Source organism: Candoia aspera, chromosome 13, assembly GCF_035149785.1.
Source record: "Candoia aspera isolate rCanAsp1 chromosome 13, rCanAsp1.hap2, whole genome shotgun sequence".
In the NCBI taxonomy this organism is placed as follows: Eukaryota; Metazoa; Chordata; class Lepidosauria; order Squamata; family Boidae; genus Candoia; species Candoia aspera.
Window position 1 is genome coordinate 21,738,040 of NC_086165.1, and position 10,588 is coordinate 21,748,627.

Below are 10,588 nucleotides of genomic sequence, written 5' to 3' on the forward strand. Positions count from 1 at the left end.
TTAAGAGGAAGCATTTTCCTTTCATTCAGAGCATTGCAAAACTGAATGCTTCCCTTTTCCCTTCAGCACATTCCTTCCCTTCTGCAAATGCATTCTGAAGGCCAAAATATTCATGAGCTGTATCTAATCACTTGCTTTAAGTATTTAATTGGAACCAAGTCAAAGGCTTTTTCTGGATCTAAAGGTACTACAGTAATACAAATACACAACTTTACCAGTTGTGCCTTTTCCTAGCTCAGGGAGCCCTTCAAACAGTCACTGGTCACCTCATTTACTTATTTACCAAATTTCGTCACTGCCCATCTCCTGCAAAAGAGGGATTCTGGGCAGAGTCTCATGGTTTGATTACTGCAACACACTCTACACGGGGTGCCTTTGAAGACCACCTGGAAGCAGCTGGTCCAGAATGCAGTGGCATGGGCAATGATGGGCATGCCTTGGTATGCCCATATAACACATCTGCTTCGTGAGCTGCACTGATTGCCAGTTTGCTTCCAAGTGCAATTCAAGGTCCTGGTTGCTACCTATTAAGCCTTACGTGGCATATTGGCCTGGTTACTTGAGGGACCGCCTGTCTCCCATAGCATCTGCCTGGATGGTTCAATCTAGGAGGGTTGGCATGCTCTGGGTTCCTTTGGGTGATGCTCTGCGTAAACTAATCTTTTTCTCAGCTATGTACAGTAAACCCAAACAGGCAGGCACTTTCCTTTGCTGAGCATCTCTGGACCTTTATCCTTTTGTTGCCTGCGAAAATATTGATTTTGTAACCGCTACATTTTGTTCTCTTCCTTAACATGACAGCTGTTAAGTACTGTGAAAACAACGATTTCATGTTCCAGGGGGCTGTGGGTGGGTGGAAATTGCTCAAGTATGGCAATCAAGCTCTCTCAAACAGCTGGGCTCTCATCAACTTTGTTCTCTGTGTTTACCCTTCCAAGAACATGCTGTTTGGCTGCCTTGGAATTTAATGATTATTTCAAGTTCACTTGAAATAATCAGTTATACATTCTCACCTCAGAAGGAAATAACCACTACCAAAGAGTCCTTGGTAGATGAACAGAGCAATAAACCACAGGTGTGGAGGGGACAGATCCAATGTGTGTTCAGTGCTGCCTGCTGCTTCTCACCTCCTTGCTCAGGACCTGTTCGAATGGCCGCCCCACGCATGTGATGGACCCTGTTGCGTTCTAGAGGGAGTTTGGGGTTGTCCTTGAGGCTCTGGAACATGGTTCAACTGAGGCTTTGGTCACCACTTGGAATGAGAGAGCGACTTTGGCCTTGGATCGCATGGCTTCTGGAGGGCTCCCTGGTTTTCGTATGTAATTTTTATTAAGGCTTTTAAAATAAAAATGAACACACACTAATACAAAGTAAGGTGGGAAAAGGAAAGGAAAAAGCAGAAAGCACAAGAAAAGAAAAAGAAATGGACAAAGGAAAAATAAATACAAGGAAGTGGCTTCCAATATTCTTCATAGCAGTTATAAGTACAATGAATTTCAACCTCTCTAATGGCATATAATACTCTATCCTAAACCATAAGTTCATTTTTTTTTCATTTTTATGCAAAAATCCTAAGAGGCTTCCAGTTACCAATAAATGTAGATAGTGTCATTTCTCTAATCAAGTCAATTTATCTGTTTCAGCAAAATCTGTCAACTTCACCAATCATCCCTCCATAGTGAGTAGTGGTGAACCTTTCCAACTCTGCATATAGTAATCTCATTGCAGTAATCATACATTGAAACAATCTTCCATGACTTTTTCTAACTCGCTTAATTCTAAAAGGAAAAAATCTGGCTTCAACTGAATATTGATCTTTAAAATCTTCTGTATCAAAGTGAGATAAAAATTTGAATCCAAATTTTTTTATCTCTCTTACATGTTCCACCAAGCATGATAAAATGTCTCTTCGTGCTGTTCACATTTCCAACATACATTTGAAGTGCCTTTGTGCATTCTAAATAATTTCTCTGGTGCCAACCTGGGCCCTCTTGGGAAAGGAGCAACTGCAGGAACAACTGTGGGGCTGCTGTGAGGATTATTCTAGGCATCTGTCAGATAAAGTCAGATTCACTCTGAGTTGGAATCCAGCTGTACAGGTCCTGTGGAGTTGCCTCAGGCAACTTTAGAGACTATTCAAGAAACCTGTGCTCCACAAACTGTTAATGAGGATTATGTGAGAAAGAATGAAGTAAATCTTCGTCTTATAAACTTTACAAGAAAGAGACCTATTGCTAGAGCTACCACATCTGAGTTACAAAAATCTGGAAGACCACTAGATGGAAGCAAACAGATGCAGAAACCTATCACTGGATTTTTGCAGCTTAGATCAGGCAGTCACACTGCAGCGCTATTGGGTCAGGTTTTCAGAGGGATGACTGCTTGATCCTGGGGAATATTCTCTGTTCTGCGTCATAAAGAACACAGTTTAGTAACGAAGATATCAGGGAAATGTGCAGGGCCAAGACCTTGGGAAGAAGGAAAGAGAAAGAAACATGGAGAAACTCAGCACGCCATTGCACCCTGGAAGGGATGGGAAATCCTTTGCCCTGTCTCATTCCCCAGCCTAATAATAGTGATAATAATTTATAGTGAGATGGACGTGTATGAATTTAATAATAAAAAATAAAAATGCCACCTTTCAAAATGACTCCCTCCAGCATGAATTAGGGCATTCTGACAACTACTCTGCAAAGAATGTCAATGTTATTTAAAGTTTGTAGATTGGAATCTGATGCCCAGAAAGCATCACTTGCCTTTTGCAATGCTGCTGCTCACAAGTAATTTGAACCATAGATCAGAGGCTGATCTTCTCTGCACTGACTGTTTGCTCAGCACAATTCTGGCCATTGGACTGAATTTTTCTAAAGCAAGTTTAAAGCACGTTGTGCTGGCCGACATGCGCTGGTATTTCTAAGTAAAGTGAAGCACAAATATCATGGTAAAGTGGAATGCGCAAAGACCCCGTCCTTGGCTTGTTTCTGTTCAAATGGAAGCCATTCGTTCCTGCAGATGCTTTCATTTCCCTTCCTCTTTCATGAATTTATCATTGGAGAGGGAAGGAAGAACCCTTCCCTTCTTAACCTTTCTATCAATCTATTGCAAAGCCATAGCCATTGTTAGACTGGATTTCCTCATTCCTTTGTGTATGTTGCTACTGAGAAGTCACCCACAATCCGTGGCACCCACGGGATCGGTCAAAATGGGCAATATGGTGGATGTGGTATCGGGATATGAAGCCCACCTGCCCTTTTCATACATACCCAGGAGGAAGCTTGCTTTGCAACACCAGCTCTTACCGTTTTGACCCCTCCTGCAAATGCTGCTGCCTGAAATTTCATCACCAGTAATAATAATAGTGAAGTAATTATCAGAGGTGGTAATAAACGATGCTAGCAAATTTCGGTAGCAAATTAACCATCAATGTTAATTCAACAAGAGTAGTTTGTCTGCATACAGAACAAGAACGAGCCTGTCTTTTGGAATTAGTTTTGACCCTTCTATCAGTAGTACCTGTACGAGGTACTGACATTTTTGCCCTGTGAATAGTCGCATTTGCTTGTGTGCATTTCTGCTCTCCCCTCTTGTTGCGCCTTTGTGTGATCATGTATGTGCGTGTGCTGGGAAGCACGGGGCAGGCTGCATGTGCTCTGCTGTGGGTACCCGGGGGGCAGCGGGGAGGAGGGAAGACGCTTAGAATGGAGCAGTTGGCAACATGCCAAGAGGCTGTACAACTGCCCCCCCATCAGGAAACATTGGGGGATTCTTTTTTTCTCTGTAGCCCCCAGCTGGATCTGTTTTTGAACTTGATCTTCCTTTGGCCCTTTGCACCAAATGTCTTGTTCTATTCAAGTTTTGGAGAGTTACTGTATTCTCCTGAAGGGTAGACAGAGTCCAGAACACATTTACATAATTTCTTTCCCCCATTCTATTTCTTTGGGAAGGATTAAAATAATGCAGACGTTGGTTCAAAAACCTGAAGACCTTTGTTGATGTGAACTGAGCAGGTAGGTAAACAACCGTGCTTGTCAGTTGCTCTGTATACAGGGTTAAAGTAGTCCATTCTCCTTGTGACACTTGTGATTGGTTGCCCCAAGCACAGTCCCTCTTGCAGATGGCAAAATTGTGGGGAATGGATGGCGACAGTTCCCTTCCAGGCTCCTACGAAGCCATAAACATCTCTTCCTTGTAGTAGCAGCTGGGCTTCTTCCGTCAGATCTGCCTGCCAAGTACTCCCTCTATGGTAGCAGGACTAAAGGTATTGCCTGAACTCTGGTGGCCCAGACAAATCTGAAGTGGGCACTTACACCTTGAAATACACTGCCCTGTTCTGCAAAGCCTTCCTTTCGCTAAGGCCTCTTCAGGCAGTTCAGCTCAGTTTTGTAAATATATGCTGCTGTTCATACGTCTTGTTACTCACAGGCTGGGCTCCCTCCAGTTTACAAAAAAATACATTTGCTTCTTAATAGTGTTCTGATTACTTAGTTCATACAACTTGTTATTAGAATGGCTGGATTCTCCCAGCCATAAAAACTCCATTTAATTAACAGGCTAGTGCAAGGTATGAATCTAGCCACAAAAGGTGCAAAACGGGTTCAGGAGATAAGATTCTTCCAAGCTGGAGACAAAGATATGTGTGCATCACCTATATGTTGGTACCAATTCAGGAGCTTCCAGGGACCCTTGAAATCTTTCCAGCTCTGCTTCTCCAAAGAAAAAACATTCTGGGACTTTGAGCTCCTTCTGCAAAGGAAAAGTATCAGGACCACTTGGCCTCTTTGTGCTGGCTTCAGGTCCTTCTGCAATATTGGTATGAATGTACTTTTGTCCCAGAAATTGTCTCCATGGTGCTAATTTTTTTAAAAAGTGGGTAATCAAGAATTCAACAGGCCTGTGCTGGTCCTGCCCTTGAAGGACAGGATGTGGCAGATTTCCATGACATGGAAAAGTTGTCTGAAGGCCTCTGTCCCATTCATGTTCGCTTCAAAATGTCTATGTTCCCTGGCATTTTTTGACACAACGTGACATGCAATTAACCCAACAGAGTATAGATTCAGATGCTGCATTTCAGATAAAGTAACTGAGCTGCAGATTGCCACTGGGGATCTGCAGATGCCAGACTCTGGCCTCCCTGTCCACAAAATAGTGCTCTCCAAGTGACTTAATCCATCCCAGTGTAAATATATGTGGAATTTGGCAGTCTGGCTCAGGCACAAAGCTTCAGACCCCAATGACCTTACTGATAAAATCCTGATGCAAGAGACCTGAACAACTGCAGAACTTATACCCCATGGATTCTATGCATATAAACTAGAAGCTGTCCTTGGACAGAGGCACAGAAGAATGAAGGGAGGTCTAGGGAACCTTATACAGACCTTCACTCCTCTCAAAAAATGAGCTATGGCCCTCCCTCTTCAGATAGGCTGCCACCACTAGGCAGGAGGTAGGAAATCCCTGCTGTGTGGGCAGATCTGCAGCAATATGTGGGCGATCTTTTGGAGAACCTGGATGCTGTGACATTACTGGGGGGTGATGAGTGATGATCCAGATGATGGTCTTACAGAGTTTCTCAGCCTCTGACTGTGAGGGAATCCCAGCTACCATTTACAATTTTTGTATGGGGGCTGGACTATCTAGTTCACTTCTGCAACTTCTTTGAATGCTGAATAAAGATAAAGCTGCTTCTTTAGCAACGTTGTGAACAATTTTATTTCCTTGAAGAAATCTGTGGCTGCTAGGGTACTGGCTCCCAGGAAAGTGGCACTTTCTGTGGCAGTTCTGTCCTCTGGGCCTCCAACAGTAAGGCTTCCCAAGCCTGGCTGGGGGGACTCCGGGATTTTGGGACCTGATTGTCAGGACTCCTTTGCTATCCTGCTGCTGACAGAGGAGTTGTGGGTGGAGGGGCATCGTGGTGGGGAGACGTGCATAATAAATATTAATTATGTTAAATTTCTTATGTAGATTAAGCAATCAACTATGTAACAATGAAGGTATGTGTCTGTACTTGTTTTTGACCTTGAAAAGGCTGCACCACTTAGAAATCAGAATTTATATCTTAATTGGACTATGTGCTGAAAGTCAGGCAAATCCAGGAATCCCATTCTTGCTGACCAAACTATCACGGTTTTCTCCATCTCAATATCAGAATGATAGGGAGGTAACTGAAAGCTGGGACCAGTGGTCTGCACCGAACTGTGTTTGGCAGGAAATTGGACCGCTGATCTTTTGTCTTTGCATTTTGCTGGCTCAATCAGCGGCTGTTGCGTAACTGTGGGCTTGGCATACACACAGGCTCACATGTGGACCTAGCATGGGTTTGCTTGCTTTCCTTAGCAAGGAAAGCAGCCTACAGGATGAACATTCACTGCCATTCAGGCAAGCTGTTTTTTTGACAAAATTACTAAATGTTTTCTCCACTTCACCAGAAGAGATTGTCTTGGCCACTGCAAGGGTGGGCTCTGTTGGGCTAGCCTTGCAGAAAATGCTTGCTTGGAAGAACATGCTTAGTGGGCCGCAAGGGGGCTTATGCATTGAAAGGCAGGACATTTAGATACCTTATGGCCAGATAGTTGCTAAATAAGATGACAAACACCTATAAGAAGGTTCTGAAATTCTATTCTTCCTAGAAAGGAATTTCAAAAGCAAATTTTCTTTCATCAAATGGAATGGACATTGGTATGGAAAAGTATTTTTTTTCCAGAACAGGATTAATTAAAAATAAATATATGGCAGCAGAACAGAAGTGGTTTGCCATTGCTGCTGCTTGGATCATTGTTTCACTTTCTGGTCCAGCCTAGAGACCCAGTGTCCCCTGAAGGTTCATGTCAAGACCCAATCCTGCTTCGTTTCTGAGTGCAGACAGGGCTCAGTACTGCCACTGGCTAAATAACATGAGAACTGACTAATACAGAACTCCATCATTTCTGGAATGGTTCACACTTCTAGTCCTTTCTGTAATGCAGCCTACAGTTCCAGGTGGCTTCATTAAGGCCACAGACAGTGATGAAATCAGAGCTTTGACCACAGTAGAGAAGATGGTTGCAACAGTCCAGATGAGAAGTTTGAAGGAACAGAACACAGGCAGTTGTATCAACAGGACAATGATAACAAATGTTAACCTCAGGATGGGGATGTGCATTTAATTTACCTGATCTCATCAAACCCACAATATGAAAAGGGTTTGCTTATTTACATCTCTGCTTATGTAAATATGAAAGGGAAGGAACCAGCTGGGTTGTGAAAAAGGATGGAAGGCTGAAGGATGTTACAGTGGGATTAATCTGACCTGGCCGTTATAGTCCCATTAAATCTATATGTGTAAAATACTATAATGTGTGTGCACATGGGTTTATGTGGTGTGTATAAAACAAACTTCTTCACATGAGTAAGGTACTGAACAAACAACATGAGAGCTTTAATTGCTTTGGTGCTGCTCATTCACATTTGCAGAGGTGTTTGGCAGACAACTTTACTGAGATTATAAACAGATTACAAAATTAATAATATAGTTCTTCAAAACAAATCTTTATTATGGTCATAGACCAGCACAAGGAAGATGGGGGTACGGTCATTAAAAAAGCAAAGTATACATCAAAAGTAAAAATAAAATTTATGAAAAAGATATATGACTTAAAAACTAAATATATTTACTTTATGTGTGTGTGTGTGTGTATACATACAGTATATAGCAAAAATCTAAAAGAAGGTGTAGGAGCATTAGATGGGCATAGGGGAGCATAAAAGGTTAGTATGTGGAAGACTATACAGAGCACTCCGCGAAGGCGAACTAGGCGCTCATTAAATCTAGTTCATAGCACAGGTCATCCTCCGACAAATTTTGGGCGCTTCTGCACAGAAGCTGGCAACGTTGTATGTTGGAGCAGGGCTGGCATCTGAAAGCAGCAGGGAGGTGTAGAATTGTCCTGTGCGCCCTGGGTATTTATGTAGCAATGGTGAGATGAGGCTAGTGCAAATGTCTTTGTAGAACCGGCACCGGAGAAGCACACGCTCTGTTGTTTCTGTGTGTCCAGAGCAACAGGGCCTTGTCTCTTTGGGGAAGGAATCTTCCTGTATCGGCCCTCGAGGACAGCTGAGGGGAGGTTGTGACAACGTGCCGGAGTAAAGGCCCTCCGATGGCTGGGTCCTTAAGTATGCCATAGGGGAGGCAGAGTGCCTGCTGGATAAAATTTGGGGTCCTGGCTAGATCCAGTGGGTGCTCTGTGTCTGCTACTGTCATGTTCACTGATTCAATGTAGTTTATACATCGTAATGTTCCACATGCCATGGTGCTGACGCACGTTTCTGTTTGGGAGGGAGCTGCTGTGAGACCTTGTACCACACTCTGTATGTGAAATCGGTACAATGGAATGTGTTTGGGTTATGTTATCTGTCCAAGGACTTTTCCCACAGACCATCAGAAACCGTTAGGAGCACCTGGGATTGTGAACTTGAGAAGATTCTACGGGGGGAGGGATTTCATTTGCACAAAGAGTTTTTAGTTTGAATTTGGTGCGCTTTCATCATTCTCAGCTTTCTCTGTGATCCTGCATGCTGTTCTTTAATAAATCAGATATCTTTGAATTCCTGTTCATGAGTTTGATGGTGTTTTAGAATAGGCAACCATTACAGCTACATGCTGTTTAATAAGTGCTTTGGCCTATATTTCTTTTTGACATAAAGAAAGGTTTACATAATTTAAATCTGTTTGATTTAAGGAAAAGTCACACATACCTTGGCTTAAACTATTAAAGGTGTGCCAACCAAAAAAACAAAACAAAACCCCAATTAGTCTTCTAGATGGATTAGCCAAAACATCCGTTTCCCTAAATTCTTTAGTAGGATAGTTATCCTAGATGTCTGCAGGGAGACATTTCAGGGCTAGAAGGGTGATGAGATCAGGAGCAATGTTATGAAGGACTAAGGTAAAGTAACATTTGAGCTTGTAATACATGTTGTTGTTTATTCGTTTAGTCGCTTCCGACTCTTCGTGACTTCATGGACCAGCCCACGCCAGAGCTTCCTGTTGGTCGTCAACACCCCCAGCTCCCCCAGGGACGAGTCCATCACCTCTAGAATATCATCCATCCACCTTGCCCTTGGTCGGCCCCTCTTCCTTTTGCCCTCCACTCTCCCTAGCATCAGCATCTTCTCCAGGGTGTCCTGTCTTCTCATTGTGTGGCCAAAGTATTTCAGTTTTGCCTTTAATATCGTTCCCTCAAGTGAGCAGTCTGGCTTTATTTCCTGGAGGATGGACTGGTTTGATCTTCTTGCAGTCCAAGGCACTCTCAGAATTTTCCTCCAACACCACAGTTCAAAAGCATTGATCTTCCTTCTCTCAGCCTTCCTTATGGTCCAGCTCTCACAGCCATATGTTACTACGGGGAACACCATTGCTTTAATTATGCAGACATTTGTTGTCAGTGTGATGTCTCTGCTCTTAACTATTTTATCGAGATTTGTCATTGCTCTTCTCCCAAGGATTAAGCGTCTTCTGATTTCCTGACTGCAGTCAGCATCTGCAGTAATCTTCGCACCAAGAAATACAAAGTCTTTCACTGCTTCTACATTTTCTCCCTCTATTTGCCAGTTATCAATCAAGCTGGTTGCCATAATCTTGGTTTTTTTGAGGTTTAGCTGCAAGCCAGCTTTTGCACTTTCTTCTTTCACCTTCATCATAAGGCTCCTCAGTTCCTCTTCGCTTTCAGCCATCAAAGTGGTATCATCTGCATATCTGAGATTGTTGATGTTTTTTCCAGCGATTTTAACTCCAGCCTTGGATTCCTCAAGCCCAGCATGTTGCATGATGTGTTCTGCGTACAAGTTGAATAGGTAGGGTGAGAGTATACAGCCCTGCCGTACTCCTTTCCCAATCTTAAACCAGTCCGTTGTTCCGTGGTCTGTTCTTACTGTTACTACTTGGTCGTTATACAGATTCTTCAGGAGGCAGACAAGATGGTATCCCCATACCGCTAAGAACTTGCCACAATTTGTTATGGTCCACACAGTCAAAGGCTTTAGAATAGTCAATAAAACAGAAATAGATGTTTTTCTGAAACTCCCTGGCTTTTTCCATTATCCAGCGGATATTGGCAATTTGGTCCCTGCCTTTTCTAAACCCAGCTTGTGCATCTGGCAATTCTCGCTCCATGAGTTGCTGAAGTCTACCTTGCAGGATCTTGAGCATTAAGATCATTAAGCATTACTGGCATGTGAAATGAGTGCCACTGTTCGATAGTTAGAACATTCTTTAGTGTTTCCCTTTTTTGGTATGGGGATATAAGTTGATTTTTTCCAATCTGATGGCCATTCTTGTGTTTTCCAAATTTGCTGGCATATAGCATGCATTACCTTGACAGCATCATCTCGCAAGATTTTGAACAGTTCAGCTGGGATGCCGTCCTGCTGCCTTGTTATTAGCAATGCTTCTTAAGGCCCATTCAACCTCACTCTTCAGGATGTCTGGCTCTAGCTCACTGACCACACCGTCAAAGCTATCCCTGATATTGTTATCCTTCCTATACAGGTCTTCCGTATATTCTTGCCACCTTTTCTTGATCTCTTCTTCTCCTGTTAGGTCCTTGCCATCTTT